This window comes from Chelonoidis abingdonii, chromosome 18 (assembly GCF_003597395.2).
Source record: "Chelonoidis abingdonii isolate Lonesome George chromosome 18, CheloAbing_2.0, whole genome shotgun sequence".
Lineage (NCBI taxonomy): Eukaryota > Metazoa > Chordata > Testudines > Testudinidae > Chelonoidis > Chelonoidis abingdonii.
Genome location: NC_133786.1, coordinates 8165933 through 8190539, shown reverse-complemented (window position 1 = coordinate 8190539; position 24607 = coordinate 8165933). Strand labels below are relative to the sequence as shown.

General features: G+C 46.4%; 1 protein-coding gene across 1 annotated transcript in view; it reads right to left on the bottom strand.

The window, feature by feature from the left end:
* Positions 1–24607, bottom strand: part of NTM (neurotrimin) — a 704730-nt gene that overhangs the window by 665807 nt on the left and 14316 nt on the right. The window lies entirely within an intron of this gene.

The following is a 24607-nucleotide window of genomic DNA, read 5'->3' as shown; positions in this document are numbered from 1 at the left end:
AGCCTCCCTCTGTCAAACTCCCTCTCAAACTCCCCTGTCTGCAGCTCCCTGTCCGCTCTGCTCTGCTTTAAAGAGAAAAGTTTTAGATGTAGTTTGGTTTATAGGTTTTCAAGGGACTAACAGGTCACGGATAGGACCAACAAGGGACCCCCACTCCCTTCCTACTCCCCTTCCCAAACTCCCTTGTGAAACTCCCTGTTAGCAGCCCCTGGTCACAAAGCTCTCTGGTCGCTTGTGCGTGGCTTTATAAAGCCCTGGCCTGAGTGAATGCCCCGTCCATTGATTAAGGCTCAGCCAATTACCAGAGGCTTCTAGCTTTCAAATCTTCCTTTGTAGCTCAGCCTCCAACTGCCAGCTACAGCTCAGGCCAGGGCTTTATAAAGCCGCGCACAAGCGACCAGGGAGCTTTGCGAACAGGGGCTGCTAACAGGGAGTTTCGCAAGGGAGTTCTCCAGGTGAAGGAGGAGCAAATACAGCATCTAATATGTCTAAGCATGTGTGTGGTTGTCAGGGTAAAAGGCGTATCCATTTGGGAGTGTGTGTGTGTGAAATAGCTTTGGCTGTGCGTTTCAGAAAGAGCAATGTGTTTAGTAGTTGTGTATGTCCAACAATGAGACAGAAGTGTGTGTGTGTATCAGTCTGGGTTAGACAGTGAACACATGCATTTGGGTGTCTCTGTCTGTGTCAATGCAGCAAGAGTGTCTTACTGTGCTAAAGACGCACCTGCCATGCATGGGGACTCAAGCTCAGTGACTTCATGGTGTTGCCAAATTGGGTCAGTCTTTCTGTGCACTGGCCCCATTTGCAGAGCTTGGGCAGAAAGCAGGAAGTGGGAGGGACAGATCTTGGTTATAATTTCAAAACCTCTGCATTTAATGCTGCTCTGATAAAGCAGCAGAAGGACATTGCCAGCTTGCTTGTGTTTAACTCTGCAGTGGTTGGGGCCAACATCTTGACAACTAGAGCAATAGTTGCATCATGAGCCACTGATCTTGAAGCCCAGGAGGTACAGATGGCAAAATATCATAGGGCAAATGCTACCTTCGCTGCGACTGTGACCCTTTTCTTCTCCAGCCAGGGAGCTGGGTTCGAGATTCCCACAGAGACCTAGGAGGGGGAGGTTGCAACCAGAATTTCTTTCCTAAAAGGTGCACTTTCAAATGCACCTGCTGCTGCCTCCACTGACATCAGCCAGAGGAATCTCAACCTCTGCTCTGTGCATCTCTGTGCTTTGGGGATCTCCCAAGTATCCCTATCCAAACCGCCCCAGGAGGCTGCTCTCCCTGGCATCTCTCTGCTTTAGAGAGCTGCCTACCACAAACTCCATGGGAAGGGGCAGCCACCAGACCTTTAGCATCTCTGTAGCTGCTGCCAGTACTGATCTGCATTGGCTGTAACTCCTTGTTTTACAGGCCAGCAGGTAAATAAATCCCTTCTGCGAAGGAAGCTGCCAGGATTGGAGCACATTGCTCAGAGGCGGGGAGGAGGGTGGGGGAGAGCTGCAGTCTTGTTGTGCAGCATCACGTCGGCTTGCCATTAAGATCGGAACGCCATGCAGAATTGCTTTGGTGACATTTAAAGGTTTCTGTCAATCTGGGCCCCACATTTCTTAGTTATTTGCTGCCGAGAGATGAGCTCGCTGGGTCAGTGGGAATTAGCCTCCCAACTGGCCACCCACAAGTGAACTGCTCTGCTGGTTACCAGAGCTCATTGAGTCGCTCCTTGTGTGCAGAGCTGGCTGGGAAATGCTTTTGCCATCTCACAAGATTTTGACCCCCCCCCATCCCATATTGAGACAAACAGTTGAAATCACAAAAATGTTCACAAACTGATCTGGAAAAAACCACAACCCTCGGGTCATTTGAAACATTTTGTTTTGATCATCTTGGAAGGTTTCCTTTTGATTTTGACCTTTTAAAAACAAATGAATGAATAAACCTCTCTTTAGACTAAATTAGAGAGACATGGTGGGGGGAGGTCATATCTTTTATTAGACCAATTCCTGTTTGAGAGAGAGACAAGCTTTTCATCTTACTCAGAGCTCTTCTTCGACATTTAGAAACAAGAAGTCCATTCGCACCAGAAAAGGAAGATTTCCATTTTGATCACATGAAAATGGGATGATTCGATAATTTTGAAACTCCCCCCCCCAAAAATGAATGTTTTTCCATCATAAATTTACTCAAAACCAACCCTCTCCCATGAATAGTTTTGATTGAAAAATTGGTATTTTCCCATAGGAAAAAAAAAAGTCTTTCATCGGCAAATTCCCAACCAGCTTTAATTGTAACAGTTATGAAATAGCCCCTTTTTGAGCCATTCCTGGGGCCCGATCCTCTCCTGCCTTGTATCTCATGTGGTCATTTGCACCAGCATAAAATGGGTATCAGATGCTACCATTCAGCTTTGGTAATGTTTTTATACCCGCTGTGCACGCCCTTTGCATAGAGGTAGATGGCCAGGGAGACAATTAGGCCAGTAGTCATCTCCAATGCATGTGTTACTTGTAAGCATTTGCTGAATAGCGTGGGCAAACAGAAGAGGGAGCATTTGTAAACTGTTCACTTGGACTGTTTGGTATTGACAACAGGACTGTCACATGGTATCATTTCTGGACCAGGATAAACTGAACGCTGAGTAGCAGTTTCCCCAGTATAACTATGCAGACAGATCGCCATCCATATTAAACTGCAGGAACCTTTCAGGATTCACAGGCACACAGCAAACATGAATAGCAAGCAGTAGGCCAGACTGCAAACTCCTGGCACCGAGGCAAGAGGCAAGTCACGTGAGTAACCCAGGTGATTTCAATGAAACAACTTGTGCAGGCAGTGGAAAAAAGGGTTTTCTATCCAGGCCAATGTAACCCCTCAAATCACAACCAACATAACTCAGCATTTTTATTCTTTATTGTTCCAGTTCAGATAGTTCCATTATACATCTAGGTTACTTATTCATATATCAGTCCCATGGACAACCTGATTTTCTGGATAACATTAATACAATTTCTCTCATCTCTCCATTGAGTCCTAACGTGCCCATCATCACAGTACCTGGTGCAGGCACTAGGCATGGTACCATTGCAATCCAGCTAATAAAGGTTGTTCTATTTCCCTCCAACCTCTGACCACAACTTTGGCAAGGATTGAAAACGCTGGGTTAAGATTTTTACTTTACTTTTAACTCTCTCTCCACTCACAGGTTCTGGCTAAGAGTGGATGCAGAAGAGGCAGGTCTCCCACGATACTGACCAACCAGAAAGTACCTGGCTCTTCTGTGGGAGTCAATTCCAAGCACCTTTCATGAGCACCTTTCCAGACTCAAGAAGTGGGAACCGTTCAGACAAGCACAGATTTACCTGGGGAGGTAGCAGCACCTAGGGGTTGGAGCAAGGGGTTGGGGTCCAGAAGCCCTGACTCCTCCACACAATGGGAATTTGGCCAAACCACTTTGGGGGAAATTGTAAAAAGCACCTAAGAGATTTTGGATAGAGATAAAAACAGTATTTACATTGCCCTCAGCTCCACAGTATCTGAAACCCTTACCATCATTAATGGACTTATCCTCACACGCCCCTGTGAGATAGAGCAGTTCTGGTATGCCCATTGTACAGATAGGTCTGTGCAATGGGGATAAGGCACAGAGCAGCTAAGTAACTCGCCCAAGGGCACACAGTATGCCTGTAGCAAAGTAAAGACTGACCCTGGGTCTCCAGAGTTTTAGCTGACAGCCTTAACCATAAGACCATCCTTTGTCACTGATTTTCAGTGGGACTTGTGTTCCTAAATCCCTTAATCTCTTTTCAAAAATGTCCCCCTTTGCTTCTCTGTGACTTAGTTTCCCGATCTGTACAATAAGGCTAGTGAGGTCAACATTTCATTGTGAAGCACTAGGAGATCTCTGGCTGGGAGGGACTTCTACATACACAATGTTACAGCACTAGCACTGCTGAATGCTCATTTGCCAAACTCCCATCTCGCCTCTGCCACGAGAAGATGGAGCCAGCAGCAGCCCAAGCTCACCTCTGTAACAACTTGACAGCCCATCATGCCTCCCTGCGTCGTGGGTGAAATCCCCCATGATCACACTGCTGTGAAGGGAAGAACCCCAAAGCAACCGATTTAATTCCCCTCAGGAAACGCTCAGCTCTTGTTAAACTAAGGGAGGTTTCTCCGAGAAGTAAAAGGAATCAGAACAACCACCTAACAAGATTTCAAACAATACTCTAGATACACCTTCCTCACCTCCATCTCTCAAACCACGCTTTGCCAGGCATAGAGCCCTATTCTGCCAAGTGCTGAGCACTCTCAGGGAGGTGCCCAAAGCCCTCAGATCCCACTGACTTCAATCAGCACTAGAAGTGCTAAATACCTGGCAGCACTAAGCTCTGAAGACACAGGTGCAGGCTAGATCATTAGATGCAACAATGTCCAATGACATTTACACAGACCCTGGACAGTTCTAGTCCAATAAGAAGCGGGCAGCACAAGGGACTCCAGTTTAATTCTTGCTCAGATATGGAGATAATTAACCCTTTTGTCACTGGGCTCAAATATAACTGGACTAGATGAACTATGGAGGTCCCTTCAAGTCCTACATTTCTATGATTCATTTCTATAACACTGCGAGAAACATATCTAAGGCCTTTCTACACTATAAGCACTATGACATTATAGTTATGCCACTGTAGCATCACAGCATGGACACTTCTTGCAGTGATGGAAAGGTTTTATTTTTCCACCCATGTAGGTAATCAACCTCTCTGGGCAGTGGTGCCTAGGTCGATGGAAGACCTAGCTGTGTCTACACTGGGAGTTCGGTTGACATAGCCACAGAGCCATAGCTAACTTTTATGCATAGACCAGGTCTCTCTTGCCATCATTTCACTAGAACATCTATTCTTCCTTACCCATTAGGGAAAACTAGTCAGCAGCTTGTGTCTCCATTGAATTTGGAATGGAGCCTCACAAATCACATGCTGAGCACATAAATGCACCTAGTTCCAACTTCCAAGCGTATTCTCTGAGCCGAGCCACACTTTGAGGTGCTGAACTGCAGCAGCATCTGAAAGACATTCTAATCACTGTGTACAATTTCAAAGCAGGTAAGGACCGTGTTATGCCTTGGGATACATGGGAACAGCTCCCACTGAAGTGAAAGGGAGCAGTACAGATCTGAAGCCGGAATGGGGTCCTAAATCACTAAAATAAAATATTGAAAGTGGGTTTAAAAATGTAATACATGAGACGAATTAACTATCAAACGGAGAGCAGCCTTCCTGATGAGCTGATAGGTATGGGGGACTCAAGGAATGGAGTTCCTTGGTAGAGAGACCGAACAGCCTCATTTGGAGAAAATCAGCTTTACATCAAACACATAAGGAAATTCAGACTCTCTCAATGAGGGGAACAGCCCTCAAGGCCTTGTTTTGAGTAGAAATGGCTGAAAATCCCATCCGAAGTGTTTTGGACAGCCCTGCATTGGACTGAATAGGAAGTCGCTCCATAGCACCCACTGCTGTCATAATGCAAGGTCAATTGTTTCTCTCTCTCTGAAATATTTCTGATTAATTATAAAAATGTTTCAATCCTCCCTTGCTCCAAACTTTCTGAATTGCATGGAGGATGCATGTCCTGCTCTCTCACAGTTCATGCTGCTTAGAGCCACTGATACATCACAAAGGACATCATCTATCAGTTTGCTGTTGGGAGACAATGTAAGAGACAGACAGGAGGCAGGACATTTCTAGGAGTCATGCCATGCTGTTTGGCCTTTTATACAAGCAACCAACAGCCGTGATCTGCACTCAGGGCATTCACTAGCTGACACCAACTCTTTCAGCGCAGCATCATAGGGCCCTGAGCCATGGACTGATGGAGAGACACAATAGAGACAATCAAAGATAATTAGGTGACAAGGTTGCCCCTTCCAGTCTTTGTGAGGAAGGCACTAGATGCCCTCAAGAACCGTGAGCAGGCATATCCTGGGCACAAGCACTGCAGGCATTGCCACGTTCTCAGTGACGTTGCCAGGTTCCAACCTCGTAACTAGCAAGTCACCACCTCCTGTTCCCCACTTTGCTCTCCATCATGGGCAGACTTGATTTTAGTTGCTCATTAAAACGTCTGCGCAGGAGACATTTTTCATCTGCTGGCACCATCCGGGAAAAAGAAAGGAGCCATCAGCAGAAATTAGCAGAGAGAGGGTTAGAGGGAGGGCGGGAGCACAATGCATTTTTTAATAATGTCAGCTTCTTACTCAGCAGTTCTTGAGACCAGGAGGAGGCGGAAGGCACATAAATAATAAATCGGGATTGCAATGAGCTGGAAGGTTGGGCTGTTGCCATTCAAGATGTCTCTGAGGCCACACCACAGTTTTGTTTCTCCTATGCCCACCACCCCAGATTCCTCTACAACTTGCCTTCTAGGTACAGAGGAGTCATGGATGGGGATCTCAGCTACCTGTTGATTGATTAGTGTGTGTTTCAGGGCTATGGGTGAGGGAAATAAGGGTCAACCCAGATCTGCCACCTTCTCCTCTCCCCAAGGTTGGAAAGTGCTTTGGTAATCTGCTGCAATCAGTGCAAACATCCCACATAACACGAGCCGGACAAGAACCCTGGTCCCTCCTGGTTCCAAAAGACTCCTCCAGGAGTTTTACAGAAATCCTCCATCTGGTCTCCTCAGTAGAGCCATGTGATTTCAGCTTGCAGGGGCGAATTTGGGTCACTCTTGGTCATACCCCACCAATTCTGGTGGTTGGAAGGAGAACGAAAGTCTATTCAAATCACTGAGGCTCGTCTGAGATTATGACCTTATGGTACCTCTCAGTTCAACCCTCACCTGTACTGCATGGGGTGGAACGGAGGACAGACATATCATTAGACAACAGGAAGGTGTTCATTCCAAACTCAGCCCAGGTCTACTCACTAGGTGCATGAGCCTCAAAAAAGCTCACGGTGAACCTCTGTCACCCAAACCAAGGGGTCTGTTGTGAACATTTTCTAATCTACACAATCTCAGACAGGGTCAGCTGCTGTGTTCGCATCTTCAGAGCACTGGGGACTCCCTGGGCCTGAGGGGATAAACAGGGCTTTCTTGGACACCTCAGACAGGGGGAAATCACAAAACATGCAACATTTGATTGGAGCAATAGGCCAGGACCCAAAAAAGCATGTGCTCGATCTGAGTTCCACCTGCTCCTGAAGGAACATCTGCCAAAGTAAGGACTAGGTGGGGGTGTTGGAGAGAGGATGTGATGTGTTGTCATAGACCTTGTGCCGGTGGTGGGGAGAATTGAGGAAATTGATTTGTGGGCTCACCTGGCATTTGGAGATGGCAGAGGAGGAGTTTTGGGGGAAGACATTGGGTGTCCCCAGCAGTGTGGGTATGAGGAAGGATCTGATTCAGATACCAGGAGTGCTGGGAGGAGGGGCAATGTCATAGCTAGATAAAGGACCCAATTCTGTCCTCAGTTGCCCCAGGGCTGCTCCATTGACTTCAGCAGAGTGAAGGTATAAGGGAGCGGAGAATTTGCTCCCATGCACTTGAATCATAGCATGGCTTGTGGTGCCCTCGGAATGCAGCTCACTCTGATGTCAGGGCCTTGCTTTTGGGGCTCAGGTCTGGGAGACTGACAACAGAAGTGTATAATCCTCTCACAAGTTCATGAAAGCTCCTGTCCCTCCTTCATTCAAACTATTGGCCACGGTTTTTACAGTTCATTTTCTGGAACCAAATCAAAACATACAAACAAGAGAGAGAGAAAAAGACAACAATAGCAGAGAAGGGAAGCAGAAAGAATGAGCTTATGCCGGGTGGTAGTCAGGCCCCTTCCGTTCGCCAGCCTGTCCTCCACAAACGCCTCTCAGGCACTGGATTGAGATTTGCAGCCATTTCATTCACGCATTGCCAGAGAGGATGTCTAGCTTTATGGCTACTGCACTGAAGTGGGACTCAGAAGATCTGGGTTCAGGCCACATATCTGCCCCAAGCTCCCAATGAGACTTCTGAGAAGTCACTTCATCTCTCTGAGATCGCTCACATGCTTAATCGCTTGGAGGGATGAGAGTCAGAGCTCTTAGCTTGAGCATCCTACTTCCCGTGGGTTAATCTAGTTATTCCTCTCTCTAATTTCAAGACTTTAGCACCAAACTCACCCAGTTCCATTGGCGTGAAGATCTGACAGTAAAAAGCAGGAGAGACATCCCAGCTCCACTGATGGCTAAGAAAGGACTCATGAATATTGCAACGAGGGCAAGTATCTCTCATACCCAATGGAGTCTTGGTCCCCAAGTCTTTGGCCTCGTCTATTTCCTCTGGGATCTCCCTTGATTTCTAAGTGCCCCATTTCTGTGTATGCATTTACAGGGGTACCAGACCTCCCCTTCTCTCCTGGGTCTCCGACTTGTCCTTATAGACACACATTGACTCTTACCCTCACCTCCTATCTTCTCTGCCCCCCATTCCCCTCCTACCAGTACTCATTACTAGGTTCAGTGTTTCCCCAGCGCTTTCATTTGCCTGTGTAAGTTCAGGCAAGCCTGTTGGCTGCTTGAGTGGAACACGCTGTTTTATATGTGCCATAAAAGGAAAGAGCTCTGTAAACAAATATTATTTTTAATACAAGCCCAGGCTTTGGCAGGCCAGCTGTTTTTGTGTTGTCTTAATTTAATCAGACAATCAGTTCACTCAAGCAGCGACAGGGAATGAAAAGCATTGGCAAGGAACTGAGAAACTGGTGGAAAAAGAAATGGCTCCCATCAGATGCTTCCCAATGTGTTGATGGGAGAACACAGGTTAAGGTCTATAGGGTGACAAGTCCCCCACACATTTCTTTAATGAAGAGCTTTGTCACAACACAAGCCGTGTGTCATCTCCGCATTTCCACTGGGATACTGGAGGATAAGGTGGAAGTGACCCTGGATTACATCTCATCTGTGCCCTTGGCCAACACAGTCCTCTTGCCTACAGCATGTTACCAGAAGAGATGGACCAATGCCAGGAGCTCAGATATGAATGTCCCAGAGATGTTTGGGGGCTTGAGCTTGATTCCTTGGATACGAACAAATGTAAAGACTTTCTGTTCTCATTGCTTGCCCTTTCCCCACTTCGCTCCATTATCAAAGCCTGCCTCATCACTCATTTCACCCTGTCTCCTCCTTCCAGGCTGATCTATATGCCAGGAGTATTCACTCTATCCTGGTATGCCACTCTCTATTTAAACCTCACTCCCCTTACTCACTTCTCCCATGCCCCCTCCCTCCCAAATCTCGACCTGCACCCACTGCAGGCACCAACGCTTTGCTTAGACAAAAACTGAAGGCTAAAACAGTTCATCACAATGCTGAACAACAAAGACAGGTTGAACAATGATCTCATCTAGAATAATCTCTGGTCTCCCATCACATTGGCGTGTCTGGTCTTCATCTGTCTGGTGATAGCGAAGCTGCTTAGGATGGGAACTCTGTCGCCCTTTGTGACTAATTCACTGCAAGGCCTTAAACAACCACCTTAATCCATAATATTAACCTACCTTACAATTACCAGGCCAAATTCCAAACAACAAGAGGGTCACTGTGCAGTTCCAATTTGCACATGGCCAAAGTCCCTTAACAGCGAATGTATAAATAGCAGTAATTCAGTAGCACTCAGTGTTGCATTCAGGAATCTGGGCCCCCTTATGCTGGGCATTGTAATAAGGAAGAAAGTCTCTGCCCAAAAGAGCTTTCAGTTGTAGCATATGATGAGACACAACAGGTGGATAGAACAAGCCATCAGATGAGGTGGGAGTGGGGAGAAGGAAGACCGCAAGAGCGAAGCGATAATGCTTAGTGTCATAGGTAGTAGCAGATTTTGAAGGGTCTCAGCTCTAGGCAGCAGAGATCTCATAGAATTTTGTGGAAGCAGCCGATTATGAAAGAGTCCCGTTATTAGAGATTGCGGAAATGGCAAAAATTGGCAACTCTCAAGAAATTCTAGTCATCTTGAACTGAACTTTCCTGAGAGATTTCAGTGCTGTCAGAGCTGATCCTGGCCTGGGTTCCATCTCACACCCCAGCCTGATCACCACCTCCATGTACTATGTCTTCATTCGGTTATCATGTCTATTGGATAGCGCCTGGGAAAACCATGGCTCAACTGAGCTAGGTACTCTAAACTTTGTCCACTTCCCTCCAAGCTGGGCGGCTTCCAGACCAGTGTTCCTCAATGAAAAGAAATGAATTGCTAATCACAGACACAGCATGACCAAATTGTTCTCTAGTCATGTTTGCTCATAGTTGCAAAATATTTTTGGAAAATTACATAGTACATTTTAATGTATCTTTAAAAAGATGCATGTTACAGAGCAGCCATAAATACCACCAGTAAAGCAAATATGGTGTTCTGCACGGTAAAGGACTTAATTAGTATTTAAATGACTGGAAATCACTTGAAGTCCTTTTGCTGTCATTAGTCACTTTTAATTATTAATGTAATTATAAGTCATCTTTTCTCTTTGGGGAGTTCCTGCGGGGACCAGGGCCAGCTCCAGCCCACAGTGCACCAAGTGCGTGCTTGGGGTGGCACGCCACGGAGGGCGCTCTGCCGGTTGCTGGGAGGGCGGCAGGTGGCTCCAGTGGACCTGCCGCAGGCATGGCTGTGGACAATCCGTTGGTCCCGCGGCTCCGGTGGACCTCCCGCAGACACGCCTGCGGCAGCTTCACCAGAGCTGCAGGACCAGCTGACCGTCCGCACACGTCTGCGGGAGGTCCACCGGAGCCGCGGGACCGGCGAGCAGCAGAGCGTCCCCCGCGGCATGCTGCCGTGCTTGGGGCGGCGAAATTGCTAGAGCCGGCCCTGGTGGGGACTTGAATCACAGACCCTGAGTTCCAAAACGGAAAGCGATATGCCTTCAGCCAACTGGCCTGTGGTGGGCTTGAAGGCACTACAGCAGTTATAGCATCTATGAAGTGCTTAGATTTGAAGAGCAAGGGAAGAGAGAGAAACAAAGTCCCCCTTTTACTACCCCAGTGTAATTTTACGGACTTAGCAGAGTTACTCCTGATCTACAACTGTGTAAGTGAGAGCAGAGTTCGATAGGTAGATAAATACTGCATCCTCCAGTTATTAGAGGATAAAGTCTAATATCTCTTGCCACAAAGCAGTAAAAGCCTAAATGCTGTACTTTTCCCTGTAACAAAAGCTTTTCAGTGGGGACACTTGTCACTTCGATTTAGTGTAGCCAGCAGAATGGTCCCTCTCATAGCAGGTGCTGGAAGCAGAGGAAGTACCTGTCCCCGCTCAGCACTAGCCAACCCCTTCCTTTTTCCAGGTAGCTGGCACCTGCGCTGGCTCGACAGTTGTTATTTCTTTAAGGGGCCCAACGGCACCTGGTGACTATGGAGCAGCACTGCATAGTGGAACAAAAAGGAAGCGGAACTGAAAATTGTCCTGACTCACAGGGTCAGAAAGATGTTAAAGCTCAGTTCCCCTCGCCCCCAAGAGGCATCTTCAGCCTGGGCCCGAGGTCAGTGAATTTGTGATTGCCCAGATCAGGCCTTTTCAACTACATGTAAGCATAAGCAGTATCCTATCAGAACCAGGACCGGCGCTAGGGTTTCTGGCGCCCTAGGCGCCGGGACATTTCACCGTCCCGCACGCAGGTCTCGCGACTCTGGCGGAGCTGCCGCAGGCATGCCTGCAGCAGGTCCACTGGAGCCGTGGCTCCCTGACCCCGGGGGGGGGGCGCCGCCCTGGGCTGCCAGGTCACGGCGGCAGCTTCCTGACACCGGGTGGAGGGGGGCGCCCTGGGCTACTGGGTCGCGGTGGCGGCTCCCTGACCCCAGGGTAGGGGGGGATGCCCTGGGCTGCCGGGCTGCGGCAGCGGTGCACTGACCTCAGGGGCACGCTGACCGGCGGCGCCCTGACCCGGGGGACACCTTGGGCTGCCGGCGGCAGGCAGCTGCTGCTGCCGGCAGCTCAGCCCCTCCAGCAGCAGCGGCTGCAACCATTTAAAAAAAATTTGGGGGGTGCCACTTTTTGGTACCCCCAAATCTTGGCGCCCTAGGCAACTGCCTAGTTTGCCTAAATGGTTGCACCGGCCCTGATCAGAACACATGAAGGCCCTGCCCCAAATCATACTTCTTGCCACTAGTGCATGATCTTGCACATTCTGGTACCCTGGCCCCTGGTGCAACTAATCAGATCACTGGTTTATTTAGTCTCACATTTGGTGTTTAAGGGGAAGATACAAATATACAAGGCAGCTGGAAAATGGCAAAAAAAAAAAAAAATCCGTGCTGGTTCCTGGGGTGACAATGCACATGGGATTTGACTGGACTCTCTTTGTCTTTGCACAAATAGTTATTGCTGAGCATGAAATCATCCAGATCTTTCTTTTTAAATCCAGCCATATTCTTTGGGTAAAAACATCCCAGGATAGCCGGTCTGTTTCCTTCTAATGAACATGCTGCCTTCTTTCCAGTACTTGACTGAGCCTGCCCTACTTAGCGTGGTCAGAAAAAACAGTAAGACAAGTTATTTTTCAGGAAGTTTTTGGAGGCTGGGCCAGAGGTCAGTGAGCTCATGAAAACCCAGACTAGGTCCATTCCAAATCAAAACAAATCTAGGTGTAGGAGGAAGCACAGCATGATTTTGAGGAGCAGAGGAGAAAGGCGGCTGGGTAACTCAGGGGCAGAACTGCAAAGGATGAGCCTCAGGGGAAGAGATGGGCTCAGGCTGCAGAGTTCACACCTGGAAGCAATCTCTACTCAAAACGATTCAAGAAATGCAATTTGGAAGAGCCTCCAAAACCACAACCTGAGCCTTCTCTGAAGAAGCCGCAGCTCCTGGGTCTGGGAAACTGGGCTGTAGATCAGAACGGGACAGGCTCGCTCATGTGATGGTTGTCCTTTTCTGTCATTCTTTGGCAAAGGAGATGCTTGCAATAGGGACACTTCCTTGTCCGATCCCAGCCAGAAATGCAGTGATGGCAGCAACATGTATTATTACCAACTAAATTGATTCAGACCCCAGGAAATATTCAGTTCAGGTTGTGGACTAGGGTGAAAGTTTAGCTTGACTCTGATCCATTATTGACCCATTTTGTTCAGTGTAGCATTCCTGCTGTCTCCCAGATTCCTCATCTTGCCTTTGGAAAAGCTGTTGATTGTATGAAAACCCACAGGACAAAAACTTTTTCCTCTTGCAATCAACAGCCCAGTTTGCCAGGCCCAAGAGCTGTGGGTACTTGAAAGAAAGTTCAGGCCACAGGTTTGGAAGCTCCTCCAGGCTGAACTTCTTAATTCTCAGAAACTGATGGGTCTGAACCAAGAAATGGATCAGAACAGATCTGGGCGGCTCTAAATGCAGTTGCAAACTTCACAGCTGGTCCTTTCCTGTCCAATGGGCAGACCAAAACCCTGTCATCCCATGCTTTGAAGATGTTCCGTTCTGGATCCAGACCAAGATCCAAACTTCCTAGCAGGCTCATCTCTCTGTCAAATGTCAATCCAGCATACCAGAAGCAGTTTGAATCCAGGTGTGAACTCTGCAGCCTGAGTCGATCTCAACTCCTGAGATTCATCCATTGCTATTTAGCAGATCTGCACCTGAGTTACCCCGCCACCTTCCTCTCCAAAAATCGTGCTGTGCTTCCTCCTAATTAACAGGCTTCTTTTTGCCTTCTTCCCAGTATTCGGCTGAGCCTGCCCTCCCTCTGCTCTCTGCTTATTCTGTTCTCTGAACTAATTGCCAGGCGCCTGCACCCTGGGAGTCTGCTGCTGTTGGAGAAGATTAGTATTTTTTTTTACGGGGGGTGGAGGGGAGGAGATTAAGAAAAAAGATTGTGTTTTTTAAAGCAGATGAAAGGAGAGCCCAAGGAGATGTGCATTTGACTCTCAAACACGCTCCTTCAAGTCTCCCTCAGCAGTACTTAAAGGTGTTTCCAAAGCAAGACTTTATGAATGCTAAATGAACCCAGCGCCTTGTTCCTTTGCCACAAGAAAGGGAAAAAACTTATCTTTTATATACAATATTTCCTTTCTGGCTGACACTGCACATCATGCATCTCTCCAATCTGCCTCACTTCAGAAGTGAACACTGACCTTCACAAAGTCACAGAGAGAGCCAGGCCTGGGGAACATCCTGCTGGGGTGGAGGAGGTGGAGACAAGCTGAAACAGGTCAGGAGCCTGCTCGGATCCAAATGGCTTGGATCAAAATACCCACCTTGCTCCCTACTAGTTGGTGCCAGAAGTTTTGTGTTCCCATAGCCTGGTGAAAAGAACACAGGACTGTGAGCCAGGAATTCTGTCCTTTATCAACTTGTGTGGCCTCCATCATTGAAGTATTTGTCTTACTATTGCACTGAGAGGTCCCAACTGAGATCAGGGCCTTATAGTGCTTGGTGCTGTACGGACCATAGTGAAAGAGTACCTGCCTGAAGGGCTTACAATCCAAACAGACAAGACAAAAGGTAGGACGGGAAAGAGGGGAAGTGACTTGCTCGAGATCACCGAACAGGTCGGCAGCAGGGCTGAGGCACAACATAGCTCTCCTTGCTCACAATCCAGCATTGAGTCCACTAGACCAAGCACAATATTGATAAATTTATCATCACAGCACTCCTCTGAGGGAAGGAAGGGCCATTATACTCATTTTACAGATGGAAAACCAAGGTTTACAGTAATTAAGTGCTCCTTCTGAGGTCACACAGGAAGTTTTCAGCTGAGCTAGAAACCCAACCAGATCTCATGAGAACTAGTCCAGTGTCTTAACTGCAAAATCATCCATCCTCTCAGGTCCTGGGTTCTAGTCCTGCCCTTGTTCCTGACTCCCTGGGAGTCCGTCCTTCTCTGTGCCTCACTGTCAGATGCGGAGAACATATACTTGACTTCACAGGGATGTTGTGTGTATAATACGGTACACATCTTAGGTGAAAACACCCACACAACAGAGGTGTTGTGAGGTTTAATTAGTTGCTATCTGCACTGTTCGAGCTTGTTAAGTGATATATAATTGCTAAATATTATTATCTCTACAGCTACAGCAGTTTGTGACAATGACTGTGATTGACATTCCTCTGGCATCTTCTGTGCACCCAGATGGCAAAGCATTTCATAATAAAAACAATACTTGGCCTTTATTCTCTGTGCATTTCTAAGCTGTCTACAAGGTTGGGTAAACACCATTATTACTACCTCTGTGTTACAGGTGGGGGAAACTGAGGCATAGAGCAGCAAAGTGACTGGCCCAAGGTCACACACCAAGTCAGCAGCATATTAGGAACCAGGTCTCTTGAGTCTCTTCTGGCTCTGTTGAGCCCTAGTCACTGAGCCGTACATATTTGGGATTGCTTCTATGCCAGCCTGCTCAGGTTCTTATATTGCCTCCATCACTGCAATATCTGTCCAGATCTGCTGTGTCTTCCATCACCACTGAAACGCAGCCACCTCTGGTGTGGAATGTGGCAGCTGTTTAGTCTTGAGGAAGACATTTGTTTCCAGTTAGGGCAAAGGAAGGCTTATTTGCTTGTTTTTAAGGAAGGCATGATGCTGAGGTTCATCTACAGCAGGAGGTTAATGCCCCACCATAAAAAGAACCATGAGATTTTCACCAGCCATATGAACTGTTTGGTACTTACAGTTAAACATGTTCTCAGAGCAAATACTGAGCATCACTTATCAACAAGCAGGTTCTTCCCACACATGGTCCTTTAAGCAAGAAGAATCTGCAGACAGGTTAATATCAGGGAAGAGACACAAACTTGGTTCTGTCTCCTTCTGCTGGCAGAAAGTTGTATGTGCAAGAACAGCCAAATGTGACAGCTTGAAAAATCTATTCCAGAAGCAGCAGAGTAGAGGGCCAGCGAGTGATTAATTGGAGGCTATAGGTTTGGGCTAGCCCTCTAAATCCTCATTAGGTTAAGTGTTGAGGCATTGAACATGAATCCAAAACATATCCCCTTTGGCCCAAACAAATAAATAACTGTTGTATAATTCAGGAAGAACAGGGTGGGGGGCTCTCGCTCTCTGAGTAACCAGTGAATAAAACATCGTCCACAAATCTGTTAGGCTAATTTTAAATCCTGACAATTTAGCTGCACTTCAGCAAGATAAGAGACATTTATTAAAAGCCACAGTTCATTAAGCCAAATACTGCCGGCGTATTTACTTGGCGAAATGGGGGCTAGATGAGGATGTCATAAAGAACTAGAACTGCCCCGAAGGAAACAGGACCCGATCAGTTTTACCTGAGTAAAAAAAATAAATCTATCCAATGTGAGCCTTTGCTCCCCCCCGCCCCAACCTAGTACAAATGCACCAGGCCAGATCTCAATCGACAACGATCAACCCCTGCTGAAGAAGTGACCCGATGACTGTGCAGCCATCTCCCATTACACTCACTTACACGCTAATAACTAGGGCTGTGGGATATTTGCGATGGCTACTAGGGTTACAGAGTGCCTAGTGCTGTCATCTCACCCTTGCCTGGAAACATTAGTCAATAGATAGAGCAGAGGGCCTCAGCAATAGGCACCTGCTAAATTTTGCCGGTCAGCTCACTGGGCGGAGATAACACCATCCTCAGCAGCATCAGAGAGTGATCAGAGATGGGCTTAAATCTCAGCCTAGCCTTGGCCTTATAATAGGCCAAACCAAAGCCCTGGATCTCCACTCCTCTCTGGACCAGAATCCAGATAAAAAAATTGCCACTTGGGCCCATCTCTATAACCCACGAGGAGGAAATTATTTCAGAATAGGATTCACTTCTTCCTGCTGCAGAAAGAGAGAGAGACTGAAAGTCTGCAAGCAAAGGAGAGAGAGACTTTCTGACATGATAACGGGTCTATTTAAGAACAGCCAACGCCTGCCAAAAGCTACCAGATTGTGCCACTAGCTTTCTCTCCTCCGAGCTGCTTCTTGACATCTCTGTCAGATCCCCTTCTGCTATGCCATTACATCAGCCTCTCTGGGGCTCATGGGACAACTGGCTTAGCTTTAGTGATGAGGAAGTGACAGCAGATGCCCTAGGACAGAGGCGTAGGGGGGGAAGAGTCTATTTTTCAGTGCAACATGAGAAAATAAAGAGAGATAAAAATAAACAGTGCAAGTGCCCCTCAGACATCTCCCTCTCTCTGGTGGTTTACTGGTTTTTAAATCTTCAGAAGGGATGTGGTTTATGCCCAAACCAAGGGGACATCTCCTATGGCAGCTAGGGAAGTGCTTGTGATCTCTTCACTTACTCCCAGCCCATCTCTGTCCCTCTCCCCCATTGGAAAGATTCTGGTTGACTTTGAATCAAATCCTCATGCCAGCGTAATTGAGCAGAGGCTGTGGAGCTGGATTATGCTTTCCTTCATTCTGCTGCTGCCAGCTCCATGCTGGCCTGGCAACCCCCTTACACTGGGGTTATTTCCTGGGGGCAGACCCCACTGCTTTGATGGCCAAGTGCTGCCTGAGAGTAATGAGAAACCAAGCCCTTGTCTGAGGCCTTTGACTTCAGAGGTGACATGGGCAGCCCGCTGCTGGCACATTGTACGCACCAATGACAGCAACAACTTCCTTAAGGAAGAGGCATAGAAACAGCCATGGACGCATGCAGAGCCCCACAGTGACTCTTCCCACGTAACCAACTGCTCCAGCATCGAGGATGAAAGTGGGATTTGGTGTGTAGACAGGGCAGGATTAAGACCAAGGTGTTATGGGCCTATGCCTAGGTCCCTTGCGATCCTGAAGTCATGTGATTGTAGCAGAATCTCGGCTTTTTGTTGTTGTTAAGGGAAGATTCTAGTCCCTGTGGTTGGGAGGAAAAGCTTGAAAATGCGACTCCAGGAACCTCTTCCGGAGTCTGCAGACAGCCTGAAACAATACGTGTGAACTCCCTCTTTTATCTTAATGGAGTGTTCACTCCATGACCCAATTCTGTGCCACCCTGCCCATCCTACTCCAGAAGGGGGCTCTGGGTGGGCACGAGAAGAATGCAATAGGCCCTGCACATGCCCCCCAGCAGATACAGACCAGTCTGCACCTTCCTAACAATACAGACCCTTCGGCCCCCCAAGAGAGGGGATACAGGCATAGGAGGGGAATGAGCCATACCAGCAACGCTTCACAGAGCAGCCAGCAGAGGGCGGTGAGGCCTCCCTCTCCCTGCTTGTACATAAAATTTCATTCCAGCAGGGGAAATCCAAGAAGAGACTTTATCAAGCACAGTCGTCCCCCTGAGCCTTTCATCTGCACACGTGAGACACAGTCCAGAGTCACTGCAATGTTTGCCTTTCCAGTCAGAGCCAAAAGGAGCATCATAAAGGTGAATTAACATTTTAAAGGAATAGAAAAACCCAGAATCAGTCTAATGATGATTAATAGTGAGCTAGAAGGGAGGCTGTGACCTGCTAGTGTCTTTAAATGGATTGGCAGGTTTCTGAGCATTAATTATAAATAGCGATCAGAGTGTTACTACTTAGTGGGATGATGATAAATCCAAGTCACAGAGACAGAAGGGACAGGGAGTTACAGAGAGATAAAAGTTTGTATGGGAGAAAGAAAGAGAAAAGAAAGGAGAGAGAAAGAGACGGACAAACTGGATAAATGATGAAATAGACCCTGCCAGTCAGCCACATTTGCTAAATGTTTTATATCCCAAAAGCTATAAAAGCAATATTCCTTTCTGCCCTTATTGGAGCCATTTCTGTAAGGCAATCACATCTGTTTCCTCGAGGATTTGAGCTGAAATGTGCTTTGGCTTTTTTCCCTGCCTTTTATATTTACTCTTTAGCCTGCTACTGAAGAAGGGTCAAAGCATGCATACCAATAGGGACGGGGGGCGGGGGGGAAACAGAGTCAGTGATGGACAGACAGGAACAAGAAGTGGCTACAAACTTCTCCCAATCGCCCAGCCCATTAGCAGAGAAAGAACAAGCCACAATAACCAGAAGCTGATTAGGTTTCGCTACCGTTTCGCTGTTATGGTTGATGTTTCCCCAGCTTTAACGTGCATTATTCTCAGTCGCATGGATATTATGAAAGCATGTGTCCTGGGGCAATGTGTCAGTTTTATGCTGATCCACTCATCCAGCTCACGATTTGGAACATTCTGTACCAATGACATCTCCATGGTTGTACTAGCTGAATTATTATCTCAAGAATTCAGAGTGAGATTTTCACAGGAGCACAAGACGTCCACTGAAAGTCCGTGGGATTTGTGTTTCTGGGTCACATAGGTGCTTTCGGAAACCTCCCCCTAAAGACTAAAAGAACTGGCCAGTATGGCTATGTGCCACTGCCCTCTACTAGATGCAATCAGAACTGCTCAACTGTGTGTTATAAGCCATCCATGTTATGGGAGATTCTCCTTCAGCTCGGTACTGGTTGGAAAATGGTCAAGTTCTCCCACTCCACAAAACAGTTTGAAACTTTTCACGAAAAAAAATCTGTCAACATTTCAATGCACTAAGACCAACTCTTTTTCAATCCGCTTTAGGATTGGTTCTGATCTCCGTGACTTTGGTGTAACTCCACTCTTTTCAGTAGGGATACTCCAAATTTTACAGCCAACGCTTGGGTCAGCAACTGGTCCATAAAATATATGCAACTAGAGCCTTCAAATTCTGTGTGTTCTGCAGGGGATTCTTGACCTTGGAGGGTGAATTCCATTGAAGAATTCTGAGTGAAAAGCCCCTACATCCTTCCCGCATGATGAGGAGCTCCAGTACTTCCAGTGTAGTTATGCACACAAATACATTTATGTCACAAATAGCAACTGGCTTTGAGGATACATTGCTAAATAACTGAGGCAACTTTCCTGTGTCACAGATACTACTTCACACCACAGCTGTTCAAAGCAACCAAAATGTGGTTCACTTACATGATTCCTTGCAATCATGGGGAAATGAAAAGGAAGGATATTTATCTAAGTTATAGATGCTTACTTGACCTGAACCAAGCTTCTGAATCTTTTCATCATTCAGAAGTTCAGTCTGATGCATGCTATCTTAGCCTCTTTATTAGGGTTCATCAGAGGATGAGTGAGCCCAAAGAAAAGAACTGCAAACAAAATTTCTGTGGGAGAATCTACGTTCTGTACCAGTTGGGGTAGCACTGAACACACACACCAGTGCAGTCTCACTGGGTACATCCCAGGATCCATGTTGAGCAAAACTCTCAATAGAGGTGGTCAGAAAGCTTGGATGCAACCATTCTCCATCAGAGAATGCAGTTCCACTGAAATCGAAACACCAACACAATTGTGTCAATTTCACAGAAGTTATTTTTTAGAGGTGGAAAGTGACAACATCAAAATGTCCCTTTCCCGCAGAATGATTTGATTTTTTCTTTCAAAACTACTTCCTATTTAGAATGTTTAAAACAGCATGTGACAGCTTCAAGAGGCTTTGGACCCAGCTCTCTGTATAGTCCCTCCAGCACTTTGTCCGTAATCAGAGGGATGTTTGCCATTGACTCCCAGAGGAGCAGAAGCACATCTTAAGAAACAGACAAATCCTAAGGTCCCTATGCTACATTATTACTCAGCCAAAGGGAGTTTGGCCTGAATAAAGACACAGAACTGAGTAACGACCTCAGGCTCTTTACCAGGACTCCCACCAGACTCAATGGCAGACACCCTGTTGACACCAGCGACATCAGACCAGACCAAGTCTTTAAAGCAAAGCACTCTGGGTAACATTCCCTGCTCTGCACCAATGAAATCTTACTTCAGCTCTCCAGACGGATGCCATAGGTTCACAGACATTGTGCTCACTCTGCTTGGAGGGGTGAATGGTCATCCACTTTTCACACACCCCTATCCCACAAGGCAGACTGGGCTCTGGCGATCAGTTGCATGCAATGAGATGCCTTGTGCTCAGCTAGGAGAAATCTGTGTATCTGAATTGTGAACAGATGCACCTCATATCTTTGGGCTCTGATTTTCAAAGCTACTTACGAAATTTGGGTGCCTGCTCCCCTGCATTTTAATGGGAATAAACCTAAATCCTTTCGGCAGCATTACAAACCTCTACCGTGGTTTCTGCGTATGATATGAAGGCAGGCTATACATACATAAGCCCAAATCATGTGAATTGGAATAATGGATATCCCTGGGTTTCTCTTTTTATTAAGTGTCATTACCTTGCTAGGCCCTTCCATAGCAAGTCATTATTTCAGCTGATTGGAAAATAGTGTTGAAAGACCAGGTTCTCCAGTACAATTTTCTTCATACCCTATTAGTTGCAATACAATTACAATGAATACATCAATTCCTGGTCCCAGCAGCTGCTGGAAGAAGCCACCTATTAAAAAGGCAGTTTATTAATGAAATTGTACATCCAGGATTAATCGGCGTGCGTTTCCCATTTACATTTCTCATTCCACAAGCACTTTTGTTTGCTTAATAGGCTGAAGTAGCTTGAAAATGACACCAACTTAATGCTTTCCCCAATTGCTGCATGCACCGCCAGTAAATTTAATATCCCTTCCCCTCTTTCATTCTCAAGTGCTGCTCTGGGATGAAATCTGGCATATGCCACCAGGGAAATGCAGGAAGAGGCTGGGAGCGGAGGGGGAAGAATGGGCCCTTCTGAAGAGTATGGTGGAACTGGGAAGGGGTGGAAATTTCAGTTAGTTGATGAGGTAGTAGCTAACAGAAGAGACACAGATTTTAGGTATATAGATAGGCCCACCAGTATGATCACTCAGTTTGAGACAGATAGCTAGCCTGATGGTAGGTAGGTAGAAGGAATGCTTGGTGATAAATGAACCAAGAGGAATTGTTGTTTTTTTTTAGTTTTATTTTATTTTTAAAAGTAGGCTGCTGGTAAGGCAACGGTCCTCTGATTTGGAGCTAGCTTCCTTGCCTTGACCAACCAGGGCCTGGATGTATTAACCATCTGGCCATGCGGCAAAGGCCAAGCCATTATTGGAGGGCATTTGCAAGAGACACATTGATGGGATGGATACGTGAGGGATTGGCTGACTACTTATATAGCTGATGGGCTCTTGTTGTTGGAGGTAGTTTGTCCTTAGCTGTTTGGTTAGTCTCGAGTAGAGGATTACATTTTCTGATGGAATATGGCTGGTTTGTTTTAATTAGCACAAACGGCCAGAGTCTAGTATGAGCAGTGAGCAAAATCTATAGAAAATATAAAAATAAATATGAGGACAGTGCCCCCTGCTGGATTCCGTGGCATAACCGTCATGGCATAAAGCTATCACTCCTTGGGAACTTGGAAGGGGTGGAGGGACCTGAGAAGTATTACCCCAGATATTGCTGAGTATTAGATAACTAGCACTGGTGAAGAGGACAGAGGACTTATTTGACAAACAGCACTACCCTAAATGGAGTCCTTTCCCTTTACCTCATGCCATCTCCAACAAGGAGAACTGTCTGATGGTTAGAATATGGCAATGGAAGTCAAGACTTCTGGGTTCTATTCATGGCCATTGCACTGGCTTAGAACGAAAATTTGGACAAGACAAGACTAACGGCTTGTCTACACAGATTTATCTTCAGATATGATATTAAACTGATTTAGCCAAACCAAGTGCAATAGGCCATGTGGCTACTCCTACTTTTGTTTAAAGCAGACTTATTTTAGTATAGTTTAAGTCAATTAGGCATTGGCAAAGGCTACCTTTAAATAAACCAATCTCTTAAACTGAAATAGAAGCATACATGCAGGGGTCTGCACCTGTTTAACTAGATCAGTTTAAAGTTCAAGTCAAGTCAAATTGGTGTGACTTCTCATGTAGACATGGCCTAGAATTCTCTAGTTCCCCACATGTGAAACAGGACCAATGACTATCACAGATTCATAGAATATCAGGGTTGGAAGGGACCTCAGGAAGTCATCTAGTTCAACCCCCTGCTCAAAGACTATCACTGGTTGGGAGTCTTGTGACAAAATGTGCCCCCTCATCTCTCCCCCACCACCACCACAAACACACTGGAAAATGCTGGTTCATCAAAACTGAACATGTTTGTAGGAAAGGGTCGGTTTCAATTAATTTGCCATTTCAAAAAAAATTTTTTAATTGTCAAAATATCCCACTTGGGCATTTTCTAGATGAAAAAGTTCCATTTCTTGGGTCCAAACAACTTTCTGTTTATTAATTAAAATTTGGAAACATGTAAACAAAGTTTTAAAAGGTCAAAATTGAAACAAAACATTTCAACTGAACTGATGCAAGATTTTTTTTTTTAAACAGGATTTTTGGTTAATGAAAATTTTAGCTTTTTCAACTTTCTGTCTCAATTTAGGGTGGGAACAACGTTCAAAATCTCCATCATTATGGCAAGTCATGGAAACCATTTCCTGCCAGCTCTGGTGATGGCTACATCCTAGTTCCCGGGACTGCAGCAAGGCTCAGTGAACTACTGCCGGGGAAGGGCTTTGAGATCTTTGTGTGAAAGGCCTAATCCAAGTGGAACTTGTTCTTAAGGGCTCTGCCCCATTGCTGCCCATTGACTGCTGTGGTGCAGGACTGGGGCCTAACTGACTTACTGAGGGATGCCAGAAGCAAAAGGAATGGAGCATCAGTAATAAGCCACCACAGGACATCGAAGAGCAGAGAGGCTCAGGCTTCACAAAATTGGGGATTGGTCTTGCTTTGAGCAGGGGGTTGAACTAGATGACCTCCTGAGGTCTCTTCCAACCCTAATATTTTATGACTCTAAGTATGCGTCCGCTACCTAACTATAAATTTGATGAACACATCACATTACTCAGTCCCCAGTGAGACTCATACATGAAAGCCCAACCTTCAAATGGCTCTTTACCAGATGTGTTTCTTTCGCACTCACTCCCTTGCCCAATGGTGGAAGTGTGTGTGGGTCATGACTAATGGACACTGGTGGAATATTAAACCCCAAACTTCCATTCCCAGCCACTGTGCCTGTGCTTACAGCAAGAGCAGTCGGCTCTCGGCAAGGAGATTGACTTTTGCTGCCGAGGTAATGCGTGTGGAAGCGCAGTCCTATACTATGACTATTTCCCCTTTAATGGAATTTTTCTAGCCAAGTAGGAAGAAAAGACTCCATTAACCATACTACAAAGGCATCTACTTATTAGTATTTTAGAACCGCGACAAAAACATTTCTTGAATCTAATTATTGCTGACAAATATGAAAATTGAAATCAAAGTTAAATTTTCAGCCACAGTGCTTCACACGGCAGTGGCTCACTGGCTCCCAAGTATTGCATCAACACATTTATTCTGCCAATAGCGCTGCCACAAATTGGATATTTTCCTCTCCCTCCACCATCCCCTCCAACCCCTATACGTTTTGAAGCATTAATTCTGACATATTCATCTCAACGGCCAGTGCCAGGTAACTAACCTTATGTTTACCAGGCACATGCAGTTGATGGATCTAAGCTAAATGCGCAGTGGGGGGGGGTGGATTTTTTCTCTCTCTGCTCCCTCCCCCTCTCCTCAATGAGTCATTGCAAATTCCTCATGATACGGGGGATCTGAGAAAAGCCTTGTCAACATATTTCCTCCCCCCCCGCCCTTTTAAGCGTACTGTAAAAAAATCAATCCCTTTTGTCATTTCGCTCTGCTTGTGTGTATGTTTAATGGATGTCGAGGGAGCTAATGATTGCAGCTAGGAAATTCATTTTAGATT